At 54.6% G+C, this 16,087-nt stretch overlaps 1 protein-coding gene across 2 annotated transcripts in view; it reads left to right on the forward strand.

The window, feature by feature from the left end:
• PSD2 (pleckstrin and Sec7 domain containing 2) overlaps window positions 1–16,087 on the forward strand; it is a 143,199-nt gene that overhangs the window by 18,676 nt on the left and 108,436 nt on the right. The window contains exon 1 of one of the 2 annotated variants that reach the window (XM_077897412.1): window positions 5,743–5,946. The exons of the other annotated variant lie outside the window; for it this stretch is intronic. The gene's annotated coding sequence lies outside the window, so the exon portion shown is untranslated. Of the gene's footprint in view, window positions 1–5,742; window positions 5,947–16,087 lie in introns of those variants that run through there. 2 annotated transcript variants of the gene reach the window in all.

A 16,087-nucleotide genomic window follows, 5' to 3' on the forward strand; every position in this document is an offset into this window, starting at 1 on the left:
AAGTCTCTTCTCCCATCCTCCCTGTTATGCCCTTTCCTGCCTGGCAGAGGGCTGGCTCCTGGGTCTGGCACTCAAGGCCTAGCACCGTCTGGCTCTTGCCTACCTTTCCCTTCTTTTTCCCTGCTGTCCCTGACGCCTTGTAGCAGTCCCTGCCCATCTGCCTTTAGTCACATGTCTCGTCACTTTCCCCACTGATCTTTCAAAGCCCAGCCCCTGTGCTACCTTCTCCAGGAGGGGCTCCCCAAGGAGCGTTTGTGCAGTGGTGACTGTCAGGCTGATGTCCACCAGGCTCTCAGCACCCATCACATGGCTGGCACAGGGTCACTCAGTAAGTATCCTGCTGCCTCCTTGCCATCCGTGGACCCCAGGTGGGCCCACCATTCTAAGATCCCCAGTCTCTGGTTCCTATTCAGCTTCTAGGTGACACCAAGCCTGAAATCTCAACCCAGAGTGGGGGAAGGGACACACGTGGACCGCAAGATGTCTCTGCAGATCAATCCTCAACTGCTGACACTGCACAGCCAGTCAGACCCCAAGACACTCATTACAATCATGTCTGAGTCCAATGAGGACAGGCCATTGGCCTCTATTGACTCACATGCCTACTGCCTCAGGAGCCAACCACAGCAGCTCCCTCCTCCTCGTTTCCATGTCAAGACCTCAGGAGGTCCTGCCCTGGCTAAAGGTCCAGGCTGAGGTCAGGCTGTGCATACTCTCCCCTTCTCCCCCATGATCAGAGCCACCATTTTCTTCTGTCCAGCCCTTGCAACTGTCCCATTCCTGGCATCTGTTTCTTCCTGTCCCTGGCATCAGCTGTCTCCAGCCCACGTAGCCGTGTCAGGAAAGTATATAGGTGTGAGGTGAGCTGGCAGGGAGGCAGGCTGGCCCCCTGTGAGGGGAGGCTGGGTGTGAGGATCCCACTGGGGGGCAGCGACAACAGCACTGCAGCGATGCCTCCTCCTTTCCCTTCTTTTCCACCTCTGTCACCACGTGGCAGGCACCCAGACCCCAGATGTTTCCTGCTGCATGGCTCTCTGTATGTGTGCCTGCACTCGTGCATGCACACTGGTGTCCCCTGCCCTGCCGTACTACCCTCCCCAGGAAGGGATGGAGGGGAGGTGGGATGAGGGCAGGCAGGATCTTCCCATCTCTGTTCCCACAGCATTGGAAAGAGACAAATTTAGGTGGACCCTAAATGGGAACCCTCAAACCCCCACCCCCTATTCTGGATCAGTGAGTATGTGTGTGCGGGGGTGGGGGGCGTGGGAGGGGTAGAGGTAGGGGGGTGGGGGATGCCCAGAGGGGAATAGGGTACCAGGGCCTGGCCTCTGTGCCTTTTAATGTAATGTGAACAGCATGCAAAGCAGATGCAAATATTATGCAAACTAGAACTTTTCTTTTTCTAGTCAACAGCTCTGACAGGCTCTGAAATGGGCTACAGGGGGCCCAGAACCCAAGGGGAGGTGTGGAAGTGAGGGCAGCCATCATCACTGCTTTGTCAAGAGCATGCTATGTTCAAGCAGTACCCGAGCATCTACTGTACACCGGGCACCAGGGCATATCGTATACTGGGCTCCTGAGGATTCAGATGAAGACTAAGGCATGCAGGGAAGTTTAGGGAAGTGAGAACAAAATCCAGCTCCATAGGACCTTGATTGACAGCCTTTCAGACATGCTAGCATTTATTTATAATTCTTTAGAGGAGGGAGGGGCAGAGGGAGAGAGAGAGATACTTAAGCAGGCTGCACACCCAACATGGAGCTCAACACGGGGCTCAATCTCACAACCGTGAGATCATGACCTGAGCCAAAACCACAAGTCAGACACTCAGTCAACTGAGCCACCCTGGTGCCCCAAGACATCCCTAGCATTTAATAGCATGTGAGACCAGATAGCAGAATGGTTAAAGTCTCCTGTTCTGGCCTCAGCTAGACCTGGGTTTGATTCCCTCAGCTCCACCACTTAATTTCTCTGTGATCTTAGGCAAGGTGCTTTACCTCTGTAAATTTCTGTTTATTTGCTCAGAAATTGAGAACGGTAATAGTACAGACTTCATTGAGTGGTCCTAAGGACTCAGTGACATGTATGGACACGTAGGGCAAGGTGCCTGGCCATGTTACCCGTGAAGTCTCCATGAAGGGGAGTTGTGATCATAGGACTGCTTCCCCCAGGGGAGCCTCTGAGCCCTTCATCCTCTCCTGCCCTGCTGAGCTCCTACCACACAAAATGCCATAACCAAGCATCTATCTGGGGGCAGGCCCTGGGTTTTGCTTTTCTCTATCCACAGCCAGACGTTGCCTGGAGGGTCACTCAACTGACTGGATGAATGATAATCGAATGGTCTCAACTCCTCTGGCAGGCCGGGAGGGCAGACCAGGATTGAGACCATGGAGGGGTCCAGAGGGTCATCCCAGGGCAGTGGTTTGGGGTCCTGGGATGAAATGGGATCCCAGCAGTCACAGTAGTTTCTTTCTAATGATCCCCACCCCCTCAACTTCCCTCCCTACAAAGGTGTTGGGGGGCAGGGGCGGATTGGAGGAGGAGGAGCTTCTGCTCTCAGCAAATGAAAACAAGGTCAGAGGTTGGGTGGAAGGCCAGGGGGATGGTTCTGGTACAAAGAGGTAGATGTATGTGTGTGTTGCAGGGTGGGGGGGTGTTCAGGGTGGTGGTGGAGTGGTGACAGCACCCCTAGTTGGAGCATAAGAGCCACAGTTTTTGAGCACCTAACATTTTACCAGGCTCCAGGATACTGTTTATGTTGTATCATAGTCAAAATCTCAAGATAGCAATCTCCATTACCATCCCCTTTTTCAATTCTTGGAGGAAATTGATAGAGATGCTTGCCCCAGGTCACTCAGTTGGTGAGTATCAGTTCCAGGATTTGAACCCTGGCATTCTCTCTCCATAGCTTTAATGTTCACTACTAAGCACCTCCTTCATGCTCCTAAAGGCTGACCTGGGCTCAAATCCTCTTTCCCTCACACTTCTCTCAACAGAGCTTCTGTTGCTCTACTCATCCCCACATCCCCTTCAACTGCCAACACATATCACTAATCCAATAACCCGCCCTCCACCCCTTTTCTCATCTCCAGCCCTATCCTCTTTTCTTCCTCCCTGGTCTACTTTTGCCTTCCTCTGATCTATACAGTAGCCAGAGGGATCTTTTTTTTTTTTTAATTTATTTATGCATGAGAGGCATAAGCAGAGGGAGAAGCAGGCTCCCTATGGGGAGCCCAACATGTGACTCGATCTCAGGACTCCAGGATCACACCCTGAGCTGAAGGCAGATGCTCAACCACTGAGCCACCCAGGTGTCCCCAGAGGGATCTTTTATTTATTTATTTTTAAAATTCTTACCCTCTATTTTTTTTTTAAGATTTTATTTATTTATTCATGAAAGACACAGAGAGAGAGAGGCAGAGACACAGGCGAGGGTGAAGCAGGCTCTGTGCAGGGAGCCCGATGTGGGACTCGATCCCGGGTCTCCAGGATCAGGCCAAAGGCAGGAGCTAAACCACCGAGCCACCTGGGCTGCCCCAGAGGGATCTTTTAAAGATTTAAGTCAGGGGATCCCTGGGTGGCTTGGTGGTTTGGCTCCTGCCTTTGGCCCAGTGTGCGATCCTGGAGTCCGGGGATCGAGTCCCACATCGGGCCTCCGGCATGGAGCCTGCTTCTCCCTCCTCCTGTGTCTCTGCCTCTCTCTCTCTATGTCTATCATAAATAAATGAATCTTTTAAAAAATTTAAAATAAAAATAAAAATTTAAGTCAGGCCAGGTCACTCCCAGTTTAGAACCCACCAAAGGCACCCACCATACTTTGCATAAACCCTGACCTCTCACCTGGACTGCTCAATCCTGCTCCATTTGGTTCCCCTTTGGGCCTAAGGTCATGCCCAGGGGGACATATGTTCCACACCCTCTCCTTTGCCTAGCTGGTTCCTCCCCATCATTTGTGCCTCAGTTCAGATGTCACCCCCTCAGAGAGCTCCTTTTGACTCCCGTAGCTAATATGGTCCCCTCCCTGAAGTCAGGCTTACATGACCTATTTTAATATCTTCATGGCTCTTCGGACTCTTTGAAATGATCTTCAACTATTTGTTTACTGATTATGGTCTGTCTCCTTGAATTAGAATGTAAGTTCTGTGAGTCTGGGGATGAGAGTATTTGTCTTCTGGTGTCTCCCTAGTCTAAACACTTCCAGGGGGCAGCCCGGGTGGCTCAGCAGTTTAGCACCGCCTTCAGCCCAGGGGCCTGATCCTGGAGATTTAGGATCGAGTCCCAGGTCGGGCTCCCTGCTTGGAGCCTCTTCTCCCTCTGCCTGTCTCTCTCTCTCTCTCATTAATAAATAAATAAAATCTTTAAAATAAGCAAATAAATAAACACTTCCAGGCACTTAGTAGGCACTCAAAAAAAAAAAAAAAAAAACATCTGAAAGGATGTGTGGTCCCGCTCAAGAGGTTCCGGCCCCTCTCTACCTCAGTTTCCTTTTTCTGTGGCGTTCTGCCTCCTTGGCTCAGCCTCCCCAGGAGTGCTGCAGATGAGATCAGAGATGGCAAAAGGCTCCCTCCCGGGGAGGGAGGGCACGATGCCCGCCTAGGGATGAGGTCAGCGCGGCGGGCACTTCCCCGCTGTGCAGGAGGCCAGCAGAGCCGTAAAGATCCTCTTGGCTAGACCCCCTGCCCCGGCCCGGGATCCTAGGCCGGCAGGGAGGGCGCACAACCCCTTCCTCGGTGGGCAGCTCCTCCCGGCGGGGCCTCCTCTTTCCCCCCTCCCCGGGGAGGCAGGTGGAGCTGCGTCTTCATCTTTGTTCCCATCTGGAGCGCGTTTGGCGCGGCGTGGCGGGGGCGGGGCTGCGCCCCCGCGGTGCCCGGAGAGACGGGCCCGCCCGCTTATCTGATCTGCGGCTAATTGAAACTCCCTGCTCGCGAAGGTCAGCTCGGTCCCCTGACAGCTGCCGAGCCGAGCCGGGCCGGATGGAAAACCCGGGCTGTGCAGGGCCCGGCGGGGCGCGGTGGGGAGGGGTTACGGGGGGCTGCTTCTGCGGCAAAGTAGACAAAGGCGGCCCCTCCCTCCTCGTGCGCGCTGCTGGGGGTCCCAGAGGTAGCGGCCTTCGCCCTCGCCCCGCGGGGCGCTCCGGCCGGGTCACACGGCCTAAGGCCATAGTGGAAGGGGGCGCCCTTTAATCCCTGCGCGCCCGCCCACTCCGCTCCCACGCCGGGGCCCCGTCTGGGGTCTCTGGGAGAGTCACCCCCAACTTCCTGCCCCTACCCCGCCTCCACGCCCCGGCTCTGAGACTTCCTGCCTCCCCGGCTCCGGGCAGCTCAGGCTGTGGGAAGCCGGCGGGGCGGGGGCGGCCCGGTCCCCTCCCCCAGCGCGCTCGACTAGGCGCTGGGGGTCCGGGAGGAAGTGTGCGCGGTGGGAGGGCATGACCTGGCCCCGGGGAGGCCATCCGGTGGGGCAGGTGCGGCCTTAGCCCTGGGAGGGAGGGCAGGCAGGCAGGCTTGTTGCTAATGGTGCTGCTACGGGGGAGGCACCGCGGGGAGCCCCGTTTCCAGGGTTCCGGGTGCGGATGAGGCCAGCTTAGGAGACTCCAACCCCGCCCGCCGCGCCCTAGGCGGGCCCAGGCCCTGCGCAGCCTGCACGCGTCCCCTCACCTCCCACCTTCTGGGTCTAGGCTGAGGGGCTGCGAGCTCCAAGGGATAACTGCCGGCCTCCAGGCAGACCGCGCCCTTGAGCAAAGCCTCTTGGGCCTCAGGCTTTCAGAGCCTGAAAAAAACAAACAAAAAACCCCCCCAAAAACCAACCATAGCTACCATTTTTCGGAACCTCTTGCCAAACACAGTGTTCAGCGTTTAACGTACTTCGTCTCAAGGCTCCCAGTTCCATTTTGCTGATGAGCAGGCTGAGAGGCAGAGAGGTTGTGACTTGCCCAAAGTCACAGAGCTAGTAAGTTACCCGGGGGGGGGGGGGGGGGGGGCGGGGGGGGCCGGCGCTGGGCTGACTCCAGAGTTGTTAACCACGGGTGGTCTCATTTTAGCAAGCGCTTTGGAGTTGTGCCCCTATATAGGTCGATACACCGCCAGGGTATTCACAAGAGCAGCGAGCCCCTCGGCGGCGTCTTGCCGCACACGTTCCTGTCCTGGAGCTAGGCATGTGTTTCTTGGCGCATTCCCGCGTGCTAGAGCCGGGGACAGAGGCACAGCAGCCCAGCGCGCCGGTGCCTAGGTGCGCCGTTCCCGTTTGGGACCCGGCAGAGTCACAGGGCCTGGGCCGCCGGCTGACTGGAGCGGGGGCGGGGAACTCGGAGCGGAGTCCACGCGGGCCGCGGTGCCTGGGAGGCCGCAATCCGGGCGCCTGCAGCCGGCGAGGCGCGGGGTGACGCGCGGGGGCCCAGCTACCGTGACCTCCTCCGCGGTTTCCATGGAGACGGTGCACTATAAATAAAAAAAAAAAAAAAGAGGAGGAATTTCAAACCCGTTTTCTACGGCGCTTGGCGGGAGGGGGGGAGGAAAGCTCTCTTTGAATCGAGTTTCCCATTTCACCTTCCCAGGCGGTGGGAGCGCTTCCCCCGCAGCCCAGCCGGGAAATTGCCGCCCCTCACGCCGCGTGGCGCCCCCCGAGGAAGCTAATTAGCGCTGCCCGGGGAGCTGGGGACTGGGGACCTGGCCCCGGGGGGCCGGGTCCCGCTTCTTGGAGGGGGTGCGCCTACAAATTGCCACACACGCCCCCCCGCCCCCCCGTCTCTCCAGGCGCGCACGCAGCCCGGCGCGGGCCGGGGCACGGGGCGCAGGCGGGAGGTCGCATCTGCAGCTTTGGCGCAATGAATCAGGCGCGGCCGCCGCCGCCGCCGCGGAGCGCGTCTGGCATCCGGAGTCTCCCGGGATCGAAAATAATTTGGGCAAAGCGGTGGGAGGTGTGTGCGCGCGCGCTCCGAGGGGAGGGCGGGGGAGCAGGCCGGGCGGGGGGCGGGGGGCGGGGGGAGGTGCCATCCGACAGCCCCGCTGTGGTGAGAACAGAGTTGACACTTCTTTCCTTTCCACTTACTGCGGCAAGTACGGAGAGGATGCTTAACCCTCTCGCTGCTTGGAAGATTAGAGGCGCCTCGAGCGCCCTCATGAGGGCGCGCCAGGTTTGGGGGGCAGGTGTTGTAGGCCCAGTGGAGACTGGTCCTTGCTGCCTGTTGGGTTCAGCATTCTGGCTCCTGAGACCGGCATCCCCACCTGAACATGCCTCAAGACATCCTTCCCGGGGCTTTTCTCGATCCCTCTTTTTATCTCTTCTAGATCTGGCTAGTGTCAGTACTATGGCCACAGTTTCCCAACTTATGCCAAAGGGTGGGGGTTCTTCTGTAGCGGTTTCCCTGTCGGGTGACCCGTTTTTGACCCTCTGCCTTGGGCACTGGGCCCAGGCGGGGGTGAGTGGTTAGGGCAGCGGGCGCAGGAGTGGGAACCCCACCCTCCTACATCTGCAGCTCCAGCTCTGGGCACCCTTCATCAAAATGGCCAGGTTCCTGGTTTTGCTTCTGATGGCAGAAATGTCACTGCCGCCGCTGCATTAAGCACACTCTGTGGGAACTCGGTTTGGCTCTAGGAGCTGGCGCTCAGCCCCGTCAGGCTGCCTGCTGCAGGGGGTTGGGTGGGCCCGCCGGCCAATTGGCCTGGCGGGGTCAGCCTTTGTGTGGGTTCCCACCTTCCTGCCTCTCCAGCATCTCCAGGCTTCCCCTCCCTCTGCTGTGCTCACGTTTCTTTGGGGAAGGGGGCGTCTGTTAAGACCCTTGAGGCTGTTTGGCTCCAGGATGGAGGGGAGAGATGATTGGGGGCAGAACTTACTGCTCCCTCTCCATCATCCCCATGATGGGGAGCACCTCTGGAATTCACTCATCTCCCCATTGGAGGAGGTTTGTGCATTGGATAAGGAAGTGTTAGCCAGGCCTCAGAACATCCTCAGACTTGTGACCTGAAATTCCCCTAGCAGGGCCTAAGCAGGGGTGCTTTCCACGTTCCTTTACCTTCTTTCCAGCCAAGGGATCCCACCACCCCAGGGATTCTCAAGCCTTGGTGCCCAGCAGACCACTTGACCTTGTGAGCTTATATATACGGGGAGGGTGGGCAGATGGGGGAGTATGTAGAGAGTCTGATTCATTGGGTCTGGGGTGCTCCTGTTGCTGCTTCACAAGAACCCAGAGGAGGCCTTGGCTCTCCCTTTGAGGCTTGACCCCTGTGACTTCACCCAGGAGCCAGAGCTGGGAGTCCCACAGAGGTCTTTGTTGCACAGCCTGGGAGATTGAGGGAGGCAAAGGGACTGTCTAGGATCACCCCATAAGGTAGGGGCTTCATGGTGAAGAGTATGGGCTCTCTTGGCTCTGCCATTAGTCAGTTGCATCCTGAAGGGCAGGTGAGCGAAATTGACCATGCCTTGGTTCCCTCAGTTGTAAAATGCAGATAATACACCACAACACTGCAGGCTTCAGTGGGGCATTGCGTGGAAAGTACTGAGTGCGGGTCCAGGTATTTAGTAACTGTAGGATAAAGGTGAACCTTGATCATCATCGTTAGATGATATCACTGTTAGATCACTGTTGGAATCCGAACTGGAACTCAGACCTGTGGTTCAGATAGTAGTGTTGGAGGCAGAGAGCTCGGCCCAACTGTCTCTGGTTCCCCAAGTCTGGTCCTTTGAGGACTCCACCAGGCCCTGGGCAGGGAAAAGTGGGTATGGGGTAGGAGGCAGTCCCCCTGGGGGCGGTCTCATCTGTGGGTCTCTGCCCCTGCTGCTGCCACCTGAAGCCTTAGTGCATGCACACATGGGTATCCTTTCTTACTCTTGAGAAATCTTTCCCTCATACAGCCTACCGGGCACTGGCCTGGTGAGTGAAGCCTTGCCCCTCTTAGACTTTGGTCCTGCTTCTTCTTCTTCTTCTTCTTCTTCTTCTTCTTCTTCTTCTTCTTCAGTTTATTTATTTATTTACTTACTTAAATAATCTCTACACCCACTGTGGGGCTTGAACTTATGCCCCCAAGATCGCATGCTCCTTTTGGCTGGGCCAACCAGGCACCCCCACTCCCTCCCCGCTATACTTCTTTTGTCAAGCATCAGATTCTGTACTGATTGGGGAAAGGCCAGGTAGCTGAGCCACCTCCCAAGGAATGGTGGTGGGACAGGGAGTGTCGACATAGGGCATTTGGGGGGCAGGAACAGGATGGGAAGGAGATACTCAAATTGGAGAGGTCTCTGGGGACATGAGATTCCACCTCCCTTTGGAGCTGAATGAGGATGTTGGACCATAACGTGCCTGGAACATAGAGCCAATGTCTGCTTCATTCAGGGGCTTCGGGCCTACTGGTTTCTGAAGTGTCACCGAGGAATTATGGTCAGTATGCAGGCAGTACTTCCTATGAGCCAGGGCTGTGTCCTGGAGAGGGTCCTTAGGTGGTCCCTGGACACAAGAACATTCCATTCTGACTTTGGGAAAGGGTGTGTGTATACTTGAGGCTGGTACATGACTGAGATGACCTCTCAGAGCTCCTTCTTGGGCCACAGAGAGCTTTGAGCCTTGCTATTCTTTTTTTTTTTTTTTAATTTTTTTTTATTTATTTATGATAGTCACAGAGAGAGAGAGAGAGAGAGGCAGAGACACAGGCAGAGGGAGAAGCAGGCTCCATGCACCGGGAGCCCGACGTGGGATTCGATCCCGGGTCTCCAGGATCGCGCCCTGGGCCAAAGGCAGGCGCTAAACCACTGCGCCACCCAGGGATCCCCCGAGCCTTGCTATTCTTGCACACGCTTGCCCACACATCTACCCTTGCTCAGCCGTACTCATTCAGATTCACCCCAGCCCCTATGTTCTCTTGCGTCCATGTTCACTTCTGTGCACACACGTGCTAAAGCACCACACATGAGACACATGGATGTACACCTGTACATGAACACACACAGGTATGCACTCGGGTACCCAGACTCACAGGAGCTAATGTGCATGTAGGTATCCTGATGTCCCCATGCACACACCAGTGCTTATGTCCACACGCATGCCTACCTTAACACCCAGGTGCAGACACGTGAGCACACCTGAGCACATGCCGAGGTATTTGTTCTCTCATCAGCTAATTTGCGTGTATGTGGATTGTCTATTTCCCTCAAGGAGATCGCTTCATTGCCAAGTACCCCGGAGGACAGAGATTTGTTCAACTGTGCCTAGTACTCAGAAGGTGTACAGCGCAGTGTTTTTTTTTTAATTTTTATTTATTTATGATAGTCACACACAGAGAGAGAGAGAGAGAGAGAGAGGCAGAGACACAGGCAGAGGGAGAAGCAGGCTCCATGCACCGGGAGCCTGACGTGGGATTCGATCCCAGGTCTCCAGGATCGTGCCCTGGGCCAAAGGCAGGCGCTAAACCACTGCGCCACCCAGGGATCCCTAACGCAGTGTTTTTTTTTGGAATAGACGAGTAAATGTATACGTGTGTACTGGAACGTGTGAGTCAATAAGAACCAGATAGTAAAAGTACTCCCCATTTACTAAGCCTGTCCTTTGTGTCTAATCCTGGGCCAAGTGTTGGCTTCACAGGTACCGTCTCACCTAAGCCTTGTGGCAGCCTAGGAAGCAAGTACTGTTATGAACTCTGTGTAGGCCTGTGGCGATGCAGGCTTCGAGAAATGGTCACTACCTGTATTGGTGGCCCGGGGTGCCCTGACAAAGCACCACATACCAGGTGGCTTCACCCACAGACGTTCATTGTCTACCAGTTCTGGAGAGTGGAAGTTCAGATCACGGTATTGGCAGACTCCTTTTAAGGGCTGTGAGGGAAGGGTCTGTTCCTGTCCTCTGTCCTTGACTTGTAGATGGGTGTCCTCGCTCTGTCTCTTCATATCATCTTTCCTGTATGCCTGTCTGTGGCCAAATTACCCCTTCTTGTAAAGACACCAGTTGTATTGGATGAGGACCCACCCCAATGACCTCATTTTACCTTGATTATCTCCCTAAGGGCTCTATCTCCAAATAAGGTCACATTCTGAGGTACCAAGGGGTTAGGGACATCAGCATATGAATTTTGGGGAGGATACAGTTCAACCCATAACTCTACCTAAGGTCACATATCTAAGAAGTAGAGTAAGCAGGATTTGATCCCAGGTATGGAATGCCAGAGCTCACAGTCACCTCCTATTTTGGGCTGCAGTGAGTGAGTGTGTGAGTGTGTGTGTGTGTGTGTGTGTGTGTGTGTCCTAGTGTCACTCTCTATAGTTCTCCATCTCCTACCATCTCACTGGCACACGGCCCTGCCTCACCAGCACACTGGTAGCTTTAATGCCCCTTTGGCCATGACATAGCACCCAAAGTCACCACCTGCCCCCCCACCCCTGCCCCCGACCCTAGTGGCTAGTGCTGCTGGACATGTCGACATGTCGACACTGACAGGAGTGCTTGGAGATGCGCACAGGGGGCCTGGCTCCCCCTACCAGCTGCCCTCTCAGATGCTGTGGCCTCATTTCAGAGGCTGTTGGCTTTGAAGCGCTCAGCCCGCTCAGGCGGGAAGCTGGAGCCAAGGTGGGGGCAGGGGGCAGTCACGAGGCCCTCCTGCGTCAGCGGGGCAGCCAGGACCAGGCAGGCCCTGTGCTGACCTTTGTCCACGCCTAAACCTTTCCTTGTGCTGCAAGAAGGCAAGGGGGCTGGACTTCACCCCCTCTGACTCCTCCGAGTTTGGCTGGAGGTGCCAAATAAGAAACCTGGCTTTTGAGTCAAGGTGGGAGAGAAAGCCCCCAGTCTGATGGGGGAGGTGTAGCCTCAATCCTACAGGGGCCCCTAGACTTGGTGAACGTGGCCTCTGCCTTCAGGTTTGTGTGTTTGTTTTTTAAGATTTTATTTATTTATTCATGAGAGACACACACAGAGAGAGAGGCAGAGACACAGGCAGAGGGAGAAGCAGGCTCCCTGTGAAGAGCCGGATGTGGGACTTGATCCTGGATCCCAGGATCACACCTTGGGCTGAAGGCAGATGCTCAATTGCTGAGCCACCCAGGTGTCCCTTTCAGGGATTTTTCAATCTGAAAAGTCCTAGTTTTTTTCTGAGTCTCTGTTTGCCCATCCTGGAAGGGAGGATAGCAGTCTGGTTTGCTGTGAGGGTTCTGGGAGTTACTGTGGTACAGAAGGACCAGGATTAACATGGGCATCTTACCCCCTGCATAGCTACGGTATTGGGGGGAGGGGTAATGATGATGATATGGTAATGGGTGACAGTGAGCACTGATGGGGCCTCAAGCTAAATGCTAACTGCAGTCTTTACTTAATTATCTTATTTAATCCTTTCAAAAAGTCCAGGAGGCAGCTGCCATTGTCCTGGCCATTTGCTAAGTACAGCACCTGAAATTTCAGTGAGGTAGACTTGCCCAAGGTCACATGGTGAGGGAGCAGAGGTTCAACCCTGCGTTTATGCTTTCACAGCAGGTCCTGCAATTGCAGGAAGTTGGGGGTCCCCCGATGGAAGGTCTGGGGGTAAGACTGTACCCTGGCTGGTAATGGTTCTGGTTTTGGGCCCTACTCTCTGAGCCCTACTTCGCCTTGGTAGGGGTGGGGGTGGGGCTGAGGCATGTTCATAATGATAGAGATATGTATCCTTCGTCAAGATGAACCATGTACCTGACTCCACACTCTTAACCTTGGTCCTCACAGCAGCGCTGTAGGAATTAGTCCTTCTTTACAGTTGATGATGCAGTGTTGGAGTCAGTCTCCAGAGCAACTCAGAAGGGGTATGTGGGTCTCAGACTCAGGTCTCCTGACTCCATGGGGATAGTCTTTCTGTTAGAGGCAGGAGAGTGTCTTTGGGTCATTTCAGAACAGCAGTGCTCTTTGGTTCTCTTCCCCACCCCTGGGCTGCTGGGACTGTGACTGGAGGTAGGGGGCAGGTAAGGAGAGCTTGTGGGTTCCCAGGAGCCAACCCCCAATAGCGACCCCCATATGAAAAGCTGACATGTAATGAACCTCACTTTGCGTCAAGTGTGATGCCTGCATGTGTTTCTGCAGCCTCAGAATCCTTCTTAACAGAATCCTTCAGGCAGCCACTGCCAACCAGGATGAGTAGACACAGGAATTTAATTCAAAGAAGCCAATGTTAGTGAGCACCTACCATGAGTCAGGCACTGGGCCGGGCCCAAGGGATGTAGGGAAGAATAAGGGCAACATCTGGGAGGCAGATGTGAGACACTGTGATGATGTAGGGGAACAGCTAGACCGTGGGGACACAGACACTTGGGCTAGGAAAGGGTTCCCAGAGGAAGGAACATTTCAGCTGAGAACTGAGAGGTAATAGGATTTAGCCAGGCAAGAAAGGGTTGGGGGGAGGGGAAGAGTTCTAGGCTGAGAGAACAGCCTGGAACCAGAGACCTGAGGGGGCAAGAGAACAGCCTAGCTGATGAACTTGAGGAGGCTAACTGTGGCAGAGGGTGGCAGGAGGGTAAGGCATTGAATCAATTCAGGGTACTACAGGCCAGGGTAAGGGGTCTGGTTTCCACCCCGTGGTGTGGAATCCCCTGATCTTGCTTCTATCCCTGCTTCCACATGCTACTTTCCTAATTCTGAGACCCTGGCACATCAGTCGATCTGCCTAATACTCTGAGTGGCAGGTGGAGTAGGAGTCACTGTGCCCATTTTTGAGATGAAGAAACTGAATCTTGGAGGTTAAGGATTGGTCCATTTTACCTGGCAAGGCTGATAGAGGGACACTGGGCCTGGGTCCCAGACATCTTCAGGCCGGTACTGAGCTGACGGCCCAGACTATTTACAGGACATCAGTGTGGATTCTGGGATGATGGTTGGTGGGTAGGGTAGGGACACAGTCTGGTTTGGGGAACCCTGGGGCTGTAGAGGGAGGGTGGGGATTCCTCCCCCTGAAGTTCCAGGCTGGAGGGGACTGCGGCCACCTCCCTCTTGCAGTCCATCCCCAGTGGCTGGCGGCGAGTGAGTCAGCCTGCATGAAGTCACCCGCTTCCATGCAGCCTGCTCCCCCTGACCTGGGAGGCGCCTGCCAGGGGCACCAGCCAAGCCGGAGGACAAGCTGGGCAGCTCTCCAGGTCGCTCCCTTGCTGTTGATTTAGGGGGGCTGGAGGTGTCCGGAGCCATCAGAAGCAGCTGGATGTCTGGGGCTGCGAGGCCCATAAGTCATGCCATCACCCGCTGTTCCCTGCAGTGCTCCCCGAGAGGTCTATGATGAATCGCCAGGGACTGGGCTCATCAAAATCAGTTTATGCCAAAGGGAAATTAATTTCTGTTTCTCTGAGATGGGGTGTGGGGAAGGGAAGGGCAGCTCCAGAGGCAGGCCTGTGACGACGCTGCAGGGAGGGATGGAATCCTGCGGTGTGGCCATGGTGGTGTGACCAGTGGCCTGGGCTAGAGGCACTGCCCATTCTACAGAGGGGTGACTGAATCCTCAAAGGAGGTTCCTTATCTTGGGAACAAGAACCCAGATTTTGTTCTTTATTGGTTCTTTCTCTCCTCTTCCCTTCTTTATTTTTTTTTCCCCCTTTAAGATTATTTTAATTTTTTGACAGAGAAAGAGCACAAGCAGGGGGAGGATCAGAGGGAGAGGGAGAAGCAGACTCCCCGCTGAGCAGGGAGCCCAATATGGGGCTCAATCCCAGGACCCAGGAATCATGACCTGAGCCAAAGGCAGATGCTTAACCAACTGAACCATCCAGGCGCCTCCCTTCTCAATTTCTAAAAGTATTTATTGAGTACCTCCTATGTGGGAACAGAATATGGTGGGAACAGAATAATGCATAGGACAGTCAAAGTCCTGCTTTCATGGGACATACATTCTGGTTAGGTAAGATAGACATACTGGTAACAGACACTTGAGAAAGTATAAAGGGGATGTGCTAGGCCAGCATTAAAACAAGGTGATGTGAGCAGCTTACCCAGCTGATCCAGTGGTCAGGGAGGAGCTCTCTGAAGAGTTAGGTGAGCTGATGCTGGAGTTTGGTGATGATGGTAGCCCACCACTAGTTAGGCAAATTCAATTTACTTTTCTTTTTAAGATATTATTTATTTATTCATGAGACACACAGAGAGGGGAGCCAGAGACACAGGAAGAGGGAGAAGCAGACTCCCTTTGGGGAGTTCAATGTGGGACTGAATCCCAGGACCCTGGGGTCATGACCTGACCTGAAGGCAGACACTCAACCGCTGAGCCACCCAGGTGTCCCAAGCAAATTTTCTCAAAATCTAGCCCTACTGGGGCTGAGGCTGGAGCTGGGGCTGAAGTAGAAGGAGAGTATGTCTCAGAGGAAGGAACCAACTCGTGTAAAGGAAGGTATATTCCAACCAAGCACTTCTGCTTGTGAGGGCTGGCTGTGGACTGCATCCACCACGTGGTCAGCCTGGGGCCTGGTTGTGTCGGTGGCTGGGGGGGCAGGAGCGTACATGGCTCTGCTTCCTGGAATGTCTGTCTTACTAGGAGGAGAGTTCAGTAATTGAATACATTATTTTTATTAGAAACAAGCCTGGATTGCTCATAGGGAAATTCGTAAGATTCTTCAAAGATGCAAGAGGAGATGTCAAGGAAACATTGGGTGGGACAGCTGGCCGGGGCCCAGTGATCTGGTTTCATTGTTCTTGAGCACCAGGGCTGATTTGTGGTAAATTATGAGTGGTGGTGCCAGTCCTTTCCTCGCCCAGCTTTACGTGAGTCCCCCCTCTCTCTTAGGAGCCTTCAATGGCAACCCATAACACAGTACCAAGTACGACGGCTGTCAGTTCTCAGGCTGGGCAGAGTGTCTGTCTGAATTCTCAGAACAGTGCTATTTAGTGGCTACTTTTATTATTTCCATTTTGGAGATAAGAAAACTGAGCCCAGGGAAGGAAAGAGACTTTTCCAATGGAAGGGACTTTTTCAGCTGGTCAGTGGCAAAGTCAGGAGGATTCAAAGTCACGGCCCCTTGCTGCCCCCCAGACATGCTTCACAGGTTCCCACTTTAGAACCTTTGCATGTGCTGTTCCCTTGGCTTGGAGTCCCTTCCCTCTCCATCTCTTTGGTGAAACCCTAACCATTCTTCATAGTTCCGTTCTGCTTCTTCCTCCCCTGTGAAGTCATGTGTT

Source organism: Canis aureus, chromosome 5, assembly GCF_053574225.1.
Source record: "Canis aureus isolate CA01 chromosome 5, VMU_Caureus_v.1.0, whole genome shotgun sequence".
NCBI lineage: Eukaryota > Metazoa > Chordata > Mammalia > Carnivora > Canidae > Canis > Canis aureus.